The sequence below is a fragment of the Sciurus carolinensis genome, chromosome 9, assembly GCF_902686445.1.
Source record: "Sciurus carolinensis chromosome 9, mSciCar1.2, whole genome shotgun sequence".
Taxonomy (NCBI): domain Eukaryota; kingdom Metazoa; phylum Chordata; class Mammalia; order Rodentia; family Sciuridae; genus Sciurus; species Sciurus carolinensis.
In genome coordinates, this window is record NC_062221.1 from 139,363,148 (window position 1) to 139,377,506 (window position 14,359).

Consider the following 14,359-nt stretch of genomic DNA (forward strand, 5'->3'; position numbering starts at 1 on the left):
GCATCATTGTGTATCTATTGCTCTTTTTATTTTTAATTTAGCAAACTTTGGAGATTATGTTGTATCAGAGTACACAGAATTACATTAAAATGTTTTAAATTAAAATATTAAGTGAACGTTCTGGAGTTATTTAACCAGGGGTCCTTGGTTATTTTCAGGTGTTTTGTAATCACAGGAAACACTCCAAGTAAGCACATCCCTGTAGGTCAACCTGCAGGTGCCTGTGGGAATTGATCTGTGGGCTGGATTACTCACAATGGCAAGGCAGGGATCAGGGTTTCAGAAACATGGAATCTCCATGAACCATGCAAACCATGGCTTCTTTTTCAGGAGCAGGGGATTTTGAGTAGGACAGGTGCATGCACTTTTTTTACTCTAAGTATTTTTTGAAATAATGTAAAGAGGCTTAAAAGGAGGCTCAGCAGAACAGCGCGAGCTCTAGGTATTTTAAATAAGTTTTCTATTGAAACCTGTCCAAGCTCAGAAAGTCCAGCGTGAACCTGGGCACTGGAAGAGGCATCAGGTCCTCTGGTATCAGGTGGAGGAAGGGGAGTGCAGATGACCCTGCCCCTTTGGATAAACCTGCAGGCAGGGCGCGTCCTGGCATGTGTCTGCACGGCCTGCAGGACTCCCTGGCCTGCTGGTAGCACCAGCCGCGGGCCAGGTGTGTGTGTGGCGGGGTGAGGGACACGCGGGTGGCTGCTCCCTGGGCGCAGGTGACAGTCTAGGGCCAGGCGGGGACAGCGGTCAGTGACTGCGGGTTTGGGAGGGGTGCTTTTGGAGAGGCCAGCTCCAGAGCGACCCGCCTGCAGTTCGGAGGCGCTTCCAGCGGAGCCGCTCTGCTACAGTGTTGCCAGCCGGGGCCACAGTGAATCCGGGGAGAGCGCGGCCGGGCCTGGAATGCGGGCCCGGGACGCGGGCCCGGGACGCGAGCCCGGGACGCGAGCCCGCCCGAGCGCGCGCAGGACGGTGCCCACCGCCCCGGCGCGGCCCGACGGGGCGGGAGCCGGGCTGGGGGTCTGCGCGGCCCCGCCCCGCCCCGCCCCGCCCCGCTCGCGCCGCCCCGCCCCCCGCCCGTTGGCGGCGCCGCGGCCCCGCCGCCGTCCCGCCCGCCGCCGCCGCGTCCCCGCCCGCCGCGCGCCGGCGGAACTGTGGCTGGCCGCGCACAGGAAGTGGCGGCGCGGCGAGGGCGCAGGGCGGCGGGCGGGGCCGCGGCGGGGCCGGGGGCGGCGGGCGCCGCACTCGCTGAGGCCCGACGCAGGGCCGGCCGGGCCCAGGCCGAGAGCGCAGCGGCCAGCGCGGCCGCGGAGCGACGCCGGACCGCGACGAGCAGGCGGCGACGGCTGCAGGTGAGCGGCGGCCCCTGCCCGGGGTCGCGCCCGCCGCCCGAGGTCGGGTGTCCGGGGCCTGCGCCGCTGCGGGCCGGCTGCGCTCCGCCGGGCGCGGGCCCGGAGAGAACGGCGGCCGGGCGGGTCCCCGCCGCCCCGGCCTCCGGGCCTCCGGGCCTCCGGGCCTCCGGGCAGCCCGTGCGGCCCAAGGCCCGGCCGCCTCCCGGCCGCACGCCTTCGGCCAAGGCAACCCGGCGCCCCGGCCCGGGAAGGGGCGCCCGGGAGAGGGGCCGGCGGCCGGGCGTGCCCGACGTGAGCTCCCGGCGGGGCCTTGGGCCGCCTCTCCGGCGGGACCGCGCTCGGGTCTCCGCACGGCGCCCCGGCCCAGCGCGCAGGCTGTGGGCTAGTTTCACTTTTGCTTGCTCAAGCCAGAGGGAGGGCTGCAGGTGGGACTGCCAGGCAGAGGGTGTGTTCAGATTCGACTTTGGCGTGTAGACCAAAGGCTGCCGTGAGCCTCCACCGGGCCCTCAGGTGATGGGCTCAATCGGTAACCAGACGCCTCTGTGGAGGAGAACACCTCCATCCACGGCCACCGGGGACCCTGGGAGCAGGGGACCCTGGGCCCTTAGGAGAGAATTACTAGCGGCTAGGCTGCAGTGAAAAAGATGTGCAGGGTTGTTGTTTTTTTTTTTTTTTTTTTCCTTCTAAACTTTGAGAGAACTTTAGTGAAATAGAGAAAATGGTTCTTACAAATGGCTTCTCTGGCATTTTTTTTTAAAACCCAGTATTCAAAGTCTTGTCTAAGAAAATAATGGAGCAGTTGGGCTATTTTCCTGGGAAATATTAAGATCTTATGAGAGGGAACAACGTGGGCTGCTGTCTTAGGCACAGTGAGTAAGGGGCCACCATGTCAAAATCAAAACCACCCCAGAGAGCCAGGATCCAGGATCCCGGCGCTGGTGGGCAAGACCGTGGGCCCATGCTGTTGAAACTAAAAGGAGTTTTCTGTTTAAACTGCTTTGTGCTCATTTAGGGAAATGCTGATCAGTGTTTCCCCAGTTTAGAAGCTTTGGAGGGGTCTCAGTGAATTTGAACCTTCTCAACCTCCATCGTTTTTTTTCCTGCCCCCTTCCCTTTTTAGATAATTGTGACCACCCCCACCCCACCCCAGTTTGGGAGTTAGTCGCTAGAGCTCACCAGGCCTGTATCCATGTTCCCTGGCTCTCAGTAATCTTCTTGATTACATTGTTTCAGAACATAGCTACTTGGGACCCTGTGAACAGGGCTTCTTCTGGCCTTGGAAGCAGGTCTGGAGCCAGGCTTCCAGGAGTGACTGCCCTAGGCCCTGGGCCAGCCTGCTGTTCACCCTGCCTGTGCGGCCCACCTGAGCTGGTCTGCAGACTGTCCACTGCAGGAGGTCTTCATCTTGGCAGTAGCCCGAGAACCGTGCCAGATCTGGGTTAAAGACAGCCGGCCGGGTGAAGGACGATGCGGGACAGTGGGAGGGTGCTGCCTTGCCCTGGCTAGCCCCCACCAGAGGCTTCGGTCTGCCCAGGGTGTACCTTGTGCTGACAGGTCTGTGTGCCAGGGCTGTTTGGTGTTTGATAAGTGACCCATTGAGTCCACTCTCACATCTGCCTCCTGTGCTGTCGCTGCAGGTGCTGACACAACACACAGGTGCCTGCCCTTCACGTGTACTTCGGCCTCCGAGGAAACAGAGGGTCCGTTACTCACCCTCTATGTCACAGATGGGCCCAGGCAGAATTTAAACTGAGATCCTGGGGACACCCAGCTCCTCCAACCCACCATTGTGCTAAAAGTCCGAAAAACTCTATCTCTGGTCAAATTAGAGGTGGCAGGAAATGCTGAGATCTGTTTGTAAGTGGGGGACAAGTGGTGTTTGGTGTTTGAGAAGAGCCAGCAGTCACCAGCCTTTCTGGGGAGAGGGAGGACAGCAACTGGCCCATTCCCACGTGGCTCCTGGCCCTGCTCTGCTCCCACGGTGCTGCCCTGGGGGCCACGTGTCCACCCTCATCTCTGTCAAACCCACCTCTGGCCAGCATTTGGCCTCCCCTCTCCGTGCTCTGCTTCCTCCTTTGGCCTGTCAGAGCCCTGACTTTGTTTTCCTCTTACAAGCTGTGGCTGGTTGGTATTTAAAGAGCAAAATGCTGGCCACATCTGTTTCCTTTTTGCTGACTTGTACAATGTGAGAGTCTCACAGTGTAGTCTTATAATTTGTTACTGATCGGTTGGACCAAGTTTTATGAAACAAAACAGTTGCTCAGAAATTTTGTGGGATTTTGCTTTTGGTTACCCAGAATTTTGGGGGTTTCCATGAGCTATTCCAGGTCATAAAGTAAAGTGACTCTGTCAGTCTTTCTCATCCTGAAACCACTTCATAGTACATTGAGGATTAATTCTAATTTCACTAATTAGTTGCTGATTTCAAAATTCTGCATTTAGCAAATGTACTAGTGGTTCACCTCCAGAGTCTTCATTGGTGATTTAGAAGAATTTGCCATGTTCAGGTTATCTTTGCCAAACACGGTATGGAGTACACACCGATGACACAGATTGAGTCTGGCGTAGTTGTGGGGACAGAGAATCAGGTTGACGTTGAAGAGTAGACAGTGAGGCGTCTTGCATAGCTGTAGCCCAGGACTGGCTCCCCAGGACCTGGGCACTGTGCCCATTGCCACACTCCCCGTGTGTGTGTAAGGACTGCAGAGGACACGTGTGTTGGCAAGCAGGGAGCAGCACAGGGACCACCAGGATGTGGTGGCAGGCTCCTCCTGGCTGGAGTGCTCTGTGTCACCTAGGACCAGGAGCTGAGGCCGGTGCTCCTGTGCCAGCAGCTGTGCCTCAGTAATGGAGATTGTCCCTGTTCCTTTTTGAAAGTGGGTGGGGAATGAAATCCCTAAGAGATGGCCAGAGCCTGGAGCTACCAAGCACCCGGCAGTGGGAAGCTGCTGCAAGGCGGGCTCTGTCCCCCCGCTGCTCACGGCCACTGTCCTGCCTCGCCCAGCCGCAGCTCCAGCCAGGACAGCTCTCGGGCTCTTCCTCGCGACATTTTACAAGTGTTTGCTGGTTTTAAATTTGCCCCTACCTGATACTGTGCTTGGTTTATTGTTCTATGACGACTCCAGCGATTGTGCTGCTGTGAGCTGTTCTATATGCTCATTATTTTAAGTCTCAATCCCACAAGGAGAGTGGTGCTGCCCCATGTCCTGAGGAAGAGGCCGAGGCGGGGAGGGTTGGGCAGCATTGCCCGGTTGATGGGTCTGGACTTCAGAGGTCCATTGAATCACAAGCTGTTTTTCTTTCTGCCCTCCCCCCGGATGCTCAGAAGACTCAGTATGTGAAAACCCACATTTCTAAACAAGCAGATAAGTGACGACCTGACACCTGTATTGGTCTTAAGATCTTTCACTCGTAGGAGGCTGTACTTGCTGGACAGCAGCTCAGAAACTCCATCCACGACAAGGTTCAGCCATGTCTGGGCAGGTGCTGAGCCACGAGGAGGCAGCCCCAGTCTGCGGATTCACCGGTGCTCAGCTCTTAACTGTGTGCTGGGTGCAGGGGACCAGAGTCGCTGCTGACTCCTTTTGAGGGGAGGGTAGCTGGGATTGAACGCGGGGCCCCATGCTTGCTAGGCAAGCCCCCTACCGCTGGGCTGCACCCTAGGCTTTTTATTTTGAGACAGGGTCTTCCTAAGTTTTCTAGATTGTCCTTAAACTTAGGTCCTCCCGTCTCCGTCCGCAGAGTGGTTGGGATGAAGGCCTGCACCTCGACGCTGGGCTTTTACTGGCTCCGGCCGCGTGCAGATGTTCAGGTCAGGCTTTCCACGCGTTGAGTTCTGATCTCAGCCTTCGTCCTGTCTGACTGGAGTCACCGAGTGAAAAGTGTTCCTCTTACGAGGGAGTACACGCACTCTGTCCCGGCACAGAAGTTTGCAGTGGTTATGCCTTATGAGTTTGGTCTGGTAATGGTGATTTTTGCCAGAGGAGACAGAAATCCGGTGGTGAAGGGAAGACCACATCAGTTTTGTTGTGTGGGAAGCAGGTTCCAGGATGAAGCTCAGAGTGCAAGAGGTCCCCTGGGGTAGCTCTGCGGAGGCAGGAGCAGGTGGGGGCTGGTCTGCCTCTGGTGGGAGGAGACTGGAGGGAGCGGGCCTGGGAGGAAGCCTGAGACCAGCTCTGAGGGAGGCCCAGCCAACCCAGGTCAGAGCCCTCCTGTCCCTCAGGACCCACCTGTGCGCTGGAGCAGCCTGCGTGTGCCCCTGCGAAGTCCCCAGGGTGCTTGCAGCAGCTTGCTCTCAGAGAAGCCTGAGGGAGAGAGAGCCACAGCTGCCGGCGGCAGACTTGAGTACCTCGATAATCCACAAAAGGAAACATACAATCCCACGTGTCAATCCTGAGTGATGGGCAGTGTGTTGGTTTAGCTTTAGAAGCAGCCTGGGGCTTCACAGGGCCCCTGAGCCCCGGCAGGACCACTTTGCAGTGATCAGCAGGCAACTGGCACAGAGGGAGGCCCACTAGGAAGGAGCCACGCTGCAGGACAGTCCCTGGAGACCAGAGCGCATGTTCCGGGCACAGACTGCTCGGCCTTCTGGTGGCCAGGTTGGGGCAGGTATGCAGGCGTCTTGCGTGGGTCTAGCTCCAGGCTGGCATTATGTTTTCCTGGAGCCCCCCGTGCCTTTATGATCTTCTTTAGGTTTTAGTGAGTTATTGGTTGTAGAGCATTTCTTTCTCAAGAGCAGAGTCACCCATGGACATTGCAGAGACAGCTTCTGACAGGGACTGGGCAGGAAGGTAAGGCAGTGAGGGGTGGGATGGGCAGTGGACTGTGGCAAATAGGGCAGGTAGCCCAATCCCCCTCCAAGGGGCCTGACTCACTCAGCCACCACCACTGACCTCAGCCACGTGTGACCTGGCAGAACCAGGACCAGGATTTACTATGTTCTTGTTCTTCCAAGAGAAGTCAGAAGTCTGGATTTATGTGCAAGTTATTTATTTTTAACATAACACACATGCAAAATTAAGAATGTTGCTGCCTGAATTCAACCCCAGTGGCCACTATTTTTACAACTTCTGGCCTATGGTATTTGTTTATTTCTAGAAATGAAATGGCTGAACTAATTAAATGAGAACAAAATGGGCACTTCCAAAACCCATGCGAGGGAAGCAGGAAGTGAATAGTAAAACTAAAGACTTTATGTGCATGTTAGAGCCCGGAGTCATCCACCCTGCCTCAGGCTGCTGGCGACACAGGTCAGGGCTCCTGTGATGGTCAGAGAAGCGGGCAGGTGTGGGCAGGCGCTGGGGAGCACAGTGACGCTGCATCTCAGTGAGTGCTTTGTGTGGAGGTCAGTTCTGCCCAGGGGTGTCCCCTGGTGCACATGTGAGGAGTCCTTCAGTGGCCAGTACTCTGACCTCGAGGTGGCTGCCTGGAGTGTGCCAAGTCATGATCAGCACACACAGGGTGATTGCGCTGGGCTCCTTTCTGCAGGTGGGGCGGTCAGAGCACAGTGGCTGGCCTCGGCTGGCCTCGGTGCTCCAGACCTGGGTGCCTGTGTGCTTACTGGCCTCTGCTTCTCCTCTGGTAGTCTGTCCACACCCTCTGCCGCCTCATGGGGTGGCCGTTTCCCTACACTTCCCTACGGTTCACGTCTGGCCTCTGCGCGGCGTGCCCTTGTGGGTGCAGGGGCCTGTCTCCTGCTGCCGCATGTGCGGGACTCCTTCCTGCCAGCTCTTCCCTTCTGCTCAGTCCTGTTTCGACGATCGTGTCTTTACAGCATACTGCCTTTTCCCTGCTGCTTGAGCAGGTCCTTCTGAACGTGGGCTCATGTGCATCTTCTTCTTGTGTGCAGGCTGGGAAGTTCCCTTGGCAGTCCCGCACTCCCGCTCGCTGCAGAGCTGGCTGTGGAACCAGCCCCTGGCACTCTACCTATGGCCCTGCCCCTGCTTCCAGCTGCAGTTTTGTTGCTTTTGCAAATGGTGTTTTCAGAACCTCTGGCTCCTTGAGGTACTGTGTAGAAATGACCTTGGGGTTCTGATACAGTTGCCCATCACCTGGCCATTCCTTATCGTTTGTGTATTCTGGAACCTTCTGTGTAGAGATCCGCAGCTTCTGGGAATGGCGGTAGCTTTGCTTCTTCCTGTGGCTTCAGCAGCCTTCTTCCTGTTTGGCTGTTGGGTGGTCAGGTCCTGGCCCAGGGACCCTAGGGGTGATCCGGGCTCCCCTCCTGGTGCGGGCGCACACACAGTGCTGCCTGGTTCAGTGCCGTTCTCCTCGGGACATGGAAAGTGCCCACAAACTGCAGCAGAAACAGGATGAGAAGGTGAACGGCTTCCCTTCACGAGGTACAGCTATGGACAGGCCGGCCTACCTGCCACAGCCAGCGGCCAGCTGAGGGGAGGCCATGTGGCCCAAGCACTGGCCACACTGCAGGCCAGCAGAATGCTGGTGTGGGTGGTACAACTGCCGTGCCCATGCAGCTACTGTGGATGCCTCAGACGCTGCAGGGCGGCTGTGTCACGCAGAGGTGTGCCCCTACTGTGTGCCTTGGGAGACAGGCGCTGAGACACCCAGCTCTGTTACCATAGCAACCCTGGGAGAACCCCAAATGCTCGTTTCCAAATGGAATGAGAGAACCACTCGTGGCTCCCAGCAGCCCACAGCCTCCGGTTGTGCTTCTGCTGCTCATTCCCCATGGTCAGCGGTGGCCAAAGGACATTAAATGAAAGTCCAGAATGAACACTCGGTAAGTTTGAAGGGCACCCTGTTCTGAGTGCCGGATGGGCTCTGGCTCCTTCCTGCTCCATCCCAAGGGCTCGGGACGTTTCCTTTGTCCCTGCTGCGCGCCGCCTGTTGGCCTCGCTCAGTAACGCTCTCGGTGAGCAGATCCGCTCCTTGGTGTCAGTGCTTGTGTTCACGTGACCCCCAGCATACCTGAAGTGAGAGTGGACATGTAAAGGAGGCACTGAGCATAAACACAGAAGGACAGGTGGACTCTGGCGAGGTGCGACAGTACTGAAGGACATCCAGGAAGCACGGTCCGTGGGAGGTTGGCACCATTTACAGCTGCAGTCACCCGGGACAGGATCCCTGGGGATGAGGGTCTCCACACATTCACACAGGGGAGAGGTAACCACAGACCTGCTGGTCACTCTCACAAGGACAGTGCTGAACCACAGGTGGCACAGAGGTGTGCAGAGTACGCCCTTGTGTCTCTGTGAGGTGCCCACGCTGGCGGGCCTGCATGCTGTGAGGTGTTGGGAGGGAGCCCACCTGAGGGTCTGCACACCGTGTGCACGTCTGGAGGAAAGTCAGAGTAGGTGAGGTGTGGGAGGCGAGCAGTGGGTCCATGTGTGCACGGGCAAGCCAGCTGTGCCCAAGGAGGGCTCAGAACAGTGGCGCCCACGGCCCTGGTTCACAGCCGGGTCTCGGGTGGCATGCGGGTGTCCCTGCTGCACAGTTTGTCACAAGAGGAGGGAGGGGGTGGCGCCGCCTGTCCCCTGGCCATGGCTTCTCTGGAGGCCTGGTTTCTTGGCACAGGGCCTGCGGTCCCCTGCATTTCTGCCTCACCTCTGTGACCCACGGTAAGTCCCCTCCATTCCTGTATCTTTGACCTTTCTCTCTTTACTCATCTTAGGCACATATGCGATTTGTCGTTGTCACGAGGAGCCAGCCTAGGCCCTGTGGCTTCTCTGTTGTGTCTGCGTTTACTGCTATTTCCTCCTCTCTCCTCCAAGGCTGTGGAGGTGAAAGCTCAAGTCTGAAATTTCTCCAGCAGAGTTTCTTGACTGTCCCTTGTGGGGTCCGCAGCTGACCCGAGCCTGTCTTCGTTCTGCTGGGCTCTCCTGTTTTGTCCTGCAGGAGTTTCACTGTTCAGTTCTAAGTGCTTAGAGTTTGTTCTCATTCTCCCACGACCCCTGAGTTTCGCGGCAGGCACTCTTTGCCCTTGGTGTGGGGTCTGAGGTTGTGTGTATCCTTGGCCTTGGCTCAGAGCCTCCCGGGCAGGGCCTGTGTGGGGCCAGTTCTGGGCATTTCCCAGGGCGTGGCTGTGCCCCGTCGCCCTGTGCCCTGTCCTGGGCTCTGGCCTGCGCTGCCGCACGGGGCACAGGCTGCAGCTTGCGTCCTCCTCACGTCAGCCGCAGGGGCCCTGCCTTGAGCTCACTGGTGCCAACGTGGTCCTCACTGGGATGCCGGATCCCTTGTGCTCCTAAGGACGGCTTCTCTTCCAGCGGAACGTTCCAGCCTCCGCTCTTGGGTCCTCTCGCCACCCCAGGCCCTGACACACCCTCCAACCTTCAGGCTTCACTCCGCTGCCTTTTGGCTTGTTTGCTCAGTTCTCTCTGATCTGTTTAATCAGTTTTTAAAAGCAATTTATTTCCGTGATCACATTTTTCATGCCTAAAAGTTCTCTCTGGAATCATTTAATAATTTTACAAACGTAATAACGAACTTTGAACTTCTTTCTTTTGCCGTGTTGGGGATGGAACCTGGGGCCTCCTGTGTATGCCCAGCAAGCAAACAAGTGCTCTACCCCTGAGCTTCCTCCCGCCTCCAGCTGGAGCTCCCTGGTGCTGGACCCACCGCCCCTGCTGCTGCCTCCTCACCGAGACCTGTGGTTTTGGGTTGTGGGCTTATTTTGAATCAGTTGCTGTCAATGGATGCAGGGATCTGGGCAGCTCTGCTCCTGCCGGGAGCCCAGGAGTGGGACTCATCCAAAACCTCTTTAAGTTAATTCCCTGCACTCAGAGTGGACCTCTGAAGGTGTCATTAACTGGGAAGGAGAAGGACCCAGACAACTCAGAGTGAGGAGATGACTAATGGTGGGGACGACACTAAGTCCCAGTGAATGAGCAGTACTGGACGGTGGAAGGACGGCCTGGACTTGAGTGCAGCCAATGACAGCCTGTGTTGGGAGGCAGAAGGCAGCCTCTAGGGCGTTTAGAGCTGGTGAGAAACCCCCCCCCCCCATCTAACACTACCTAGTGCTTTTAACCAGTTTGAGACACTTGTAGAACCACAGCCTTGGTGTCCTTAAAGCCACCTCTGCCGACTTATGTGTCACCTGTCCAACTGGAGGCGCAGCAGACAGGCTGGTTGCTGCTCTGTTTGGCAGCTGAAGAAGGCCCACGTGGCACCACGCATGGCGCCTCACAGTGGCCCAGGAGTGTGGCCTCGTAAAGGGCGATGGAAGGATTTGAAGGAGGCTAACTGATTGTGAGCCAGGAGTGTGATTAGAAAAGATGGTGCGTCTTAGCCCAGCCAGGTTTGAAGGTAGGACTGAAGTGTGCAGGGAAGACTGCTGCCTGGCAGGTCCGTGGCAGGCCATGCCAGCCCTCCTCCCTCTTCCCGTCTCCAGGGCCGGTCTGGAGCCCTCCCCCACCTCACAGCCCCGCCGACCTCAGCCCTCACCTGCAGTGCTCCAGGGGCTCCCACCGAGTCCCCTTTGCTGTACCCCAGTGGCCTGAGGATCCGTGCTCCCCGTGGCTCCCTGTGGCTCCTCGCGCTCTGGCTCCCGCCTCCAGCCCTCAGGCTTTTCCCCTGGGCTGCAGTCTGTCCTGGGCCCTCTTCCTCTCTGAGCCTCAGCCGCCTTCTTGTCTTCTGCTCAGCTGTCACGCAGACCGCACCTCGGCAGCACGCTCTCTGCAGCCCACCCGGCTTTCTTCTTCCTCCTCCTAGTGCTGGGCTGATCTCAGGGCGTGCTGAGCAAGCGCTCTTCCTCTGCAGCCACTCCTCCAGTCTCCTGATCCTGCTGACCTTCCCCACTGCCCCCGGCCCTGGGTAGGACTGGGACTGCGCTTGGCTCTGTGGTCGGGCACTCGAGGTGAGCCCTGGAGCTGCTCCCATCTGCGCGTCTTCAGGGTGGTGGATGCCCTGGGCATCTCTCCTGGGGTTAACTTCTTGGAGTGAATCCCCAGGCATGCTGCTGAGCCAGAGTTCGCATTTTGGGCATTAGCTTCCAGTGGCCAGCTGCCAGATCATACCTGTTTCCACTCAGGTCAGGAGCATCTGGAGATGACTAGCAGGTGCCCGGGTGCTTGACAGGTTGACACTGCCACCTGTCCTTGGGCCTGAAGGCCAGTGTGCTGATCTTGTGTCGCCACGGCCTCTGTTGTGAAACCCACAGTTGCCTGTGGGAGGTCACGGGTCAGCGTGCTGCGTGCAGGCCTCTCTCCTCTCTGGCTCCAGCCTGGATCCGGGCAGTGTCTGCCGGAGCCTCAGATCTGGTCCTTGCTGCCCAGTGGTGAGGGTTAGAGGGGAGCTTGCATGTGAACCCCTGCCCCTGGCGCAGGGCACACAGCACTGTGCCACGTGTGCCCTGCAGTGTGAGCCCTGCCTGGGCTGCCCAGGGACCTGGGTCATGGACCCACAAGAGAAAGGACAGCAGTGCAGCAGCCAGGGACGGAGTTCCCAGTGGTCTTGTGGCCACAGTGCCCTCGCCATCTGGCCCTCCTGTGGAAACCCGTCTTGAAAATGAGGGTGCTCGTTCCCCCGTGTGAAGACCAAACACCGGAGAGACGTGGAGGCAAGAAAACAAGTTTGATTTAAAGGATAGCGCAGAGACTCTCGGAGAAGAGGGTGTCCTGCCGCTTTTGTAGACCTGAGGTTTCCTTTCTTGTCATGCCCTCCTCCTCTCATCTTACCTAGGTGACCAAAGAGCAGGACAAGAGCTGTCCAGGGGGTGGTTGCTCGTGTTGGAAGCTGGACCCTTCCAGCCACGGGGAGCGGGGTCCACCCCCTTCCTTCTCTCTGGTAATCAGCTACCTGTCCTTGGCCCTTCTCACTGTGTCCAGGGTCAGGTGGCTCCTTGCTGCTCTCCCTGGGTGGTCTCGGCAGCCTGTCCTGTTCCTGTTCTTGTTTTCCTTGGAGTGGCCTCGGTGTGACCCCTGCATGTGTCTGCTGGGGTGAGGGGAGGCTGCAGGGCTTGGCTGGGACGTGGCTCCCCCTCCTGCACTCCCTGCTGTTGTCTCTCGGGCTAGGAGAGCGCCACACCTGTGCCGGCTTCCCTGCTCCCGGCTTCCCTGCTCCCGAGCCCTGTCCTCCAGGCCCGGAGGCTGAGCAGCCCAGTGGGGTCGGGAGGTGGCACTGCTGAGGCTGTGGGCTGCTCTCTGGAGAACAGGAGAACGGGCCTCTACAGGGCATCCCGGTGGAGACGGTGGAGTCGGCCTCATTGCCAGGGTCGCTGCAGACCAGAGCAGGTGACTCCTGTCTTCAGTGAGTGTGGTGAGGATGGACACCTGGGGCCTTGTGAAAACGAACCTGACGTGATCGCAGGGGGCAGGTTAGGGACTTGGCCAGCCGTTCCCACACGCGCATCTACCCGGGACACGGAGGGGAGCGGGTTGCTCCACAGGCCTCTCGGCCTCCCAGGCCCGCAGCCAGTGAGCAGGCATGGGTGACCAGAGAGGTGACCTGGACACTTCGCATCAGCTGGATGCTGTGTGGAATGGGGCGGGTCAGAGTGCAGGGCACCGTCTGCACGGGGCAGCTTGTGCAGGCCTGGTGGTCAGATCAGATGGGGGCCTTCCCAGCATGGGGACGGGAGGGAGAGAATAAAAACGACTTTAGAAAGAAAAGAAACTTGGAAAGGAAATGATAATTACTAGCTGTTCTTACTCTTCACCTGTCATTCACTTATTTCTAGAAAGGAGTCGGTTTCTTCCAAATTTTCTGGAAGAGAAAGAAAATGGGAAGTATTTAATAGCTGTCATGATTTTTACTTTGTGCCTTGTGACTTCGTTGTATTTTGGGGAATGGTTCATCTTCTCTTTTTTTGGTGGGGTACTGGGGATTGAACTCAGGAACACTGGACCTCTGAGCCACGTCCCCAGCCTTGTTTTGTATTTTATTTAGAGACAGGGTCTCGCTGAGTTGCTTAGTGCCGCTCTGTTGCTGTGCCTGGCTTTGACCTCATGATCCTCCTGCCTCAGCCTCCCGAGCCACTGGGATTGCAGGTGTGTGCCACCATGCCCAGCCATTTCTTGCTTTCTTTCTTTTTTTTTCAGTTAAGAAATAACTATATTATGTGAAAACATACATAAAATATTGAACCCCTGTGCCTCCCATCCAGTGGAAGACTGGGCCATTATAGACACCTTGAAGCTAAAACCTTATAGGATTCTTCACGGGTCAGTGGCAGGGGGAGGCATGGGTAGGTGCCTGCTGTCCTGCACACAAGCTGAGCCAGTGGGTTCTTGAGCCACTGGCGAGGAGGCTGGTGGGAGCCACTTCTGGGTACGCGAGGACGGGGTGGCCTTGCTGGTGCCCGATGTTGGTGTGTTGATTACATGTTGGGACCACTGTGTTTGGACATACTAAGTCGGATAATGTGCGTTACTAGACCATTCTTACCTGTTTGTCTTTACTTCTCTCTCCGATGCCAGAGGGCACCTGGGCCTCCTGTGTGCTAGGCCACTGCCACAGCCACACCCTCCCGCTTGTTCACGTCATCACTGGTCATCTAAGCTCACAGACTTGCGTTTCTTTTCCGCTGAGGTCGCTGGTTGAGACTGTAGTTGCCTTGTGGAGGGAATGGTCTTATGCCCGCAGGTGACCTCTCCCCAATGGGCCCTGTGCCCGGCGACTGAGCATGCAGCTCAGTGTGCCCTTCTCTGCCCTTCTGGGCCGCGCCTCCAGGCAGGTTGGAGTGCATGCCCAGAAAAGCTCGACGGGCTGTGGCAGACCCTGACTCCACACTGACATTTCCTCTGTAATGTCTCCTGGACAGTATGGAAAGGGATCGTAGACCATCTCTACCCAGAATTTCTTTGTGCGGAGGTACCAGGGATTGAACTCAGGAGCACCCAACCACTGAGCCACATTCCCAGCCCCATTTGTATTTTGTTTAGCGGCAGGGTCTCACTGAGTTCCTTAGCGCCTTGCTTTTGCTGAGACTGGCTGAGAACTGGGTTCGGTCTCCTGAGCTGCTCGGATTACAGACATGCACCACTGCACCCAGCTACCCAGAATTACAAATTGGCACATTATTCCATTTGAAACTGCTTGGGCATGTCTAT

At 57.5% G+C, this 14,359-nt stretch overlaps 1 protein-coding gene across 2 annotated transcripts in view; it reads left to right on the forward strand.

Annotated features, from left to right (window-relative positions):
- Nucleotides 1-1,120: 1,120 nt before the first annotated feature.
- Agpat3 (1-acylglycerol-3-phosphate O-acyltransferase 3) overlaps nucleotides 1,121-14,359 on the forward strand; it is a 73,532-nt gene continuing 60,293 nt past the window's right edge. For both annotated transcript variants that reach the window (XM_047563225.1, XM_047563226.1), the window contains exon 1: nucleotides 1,121-1,349. The gene's annotated coding sequence lies outside the window, so the exon portion shown is untranslated. The remainder of the gene's footprint in view (nucleotides 1,350-14,359) is intronic.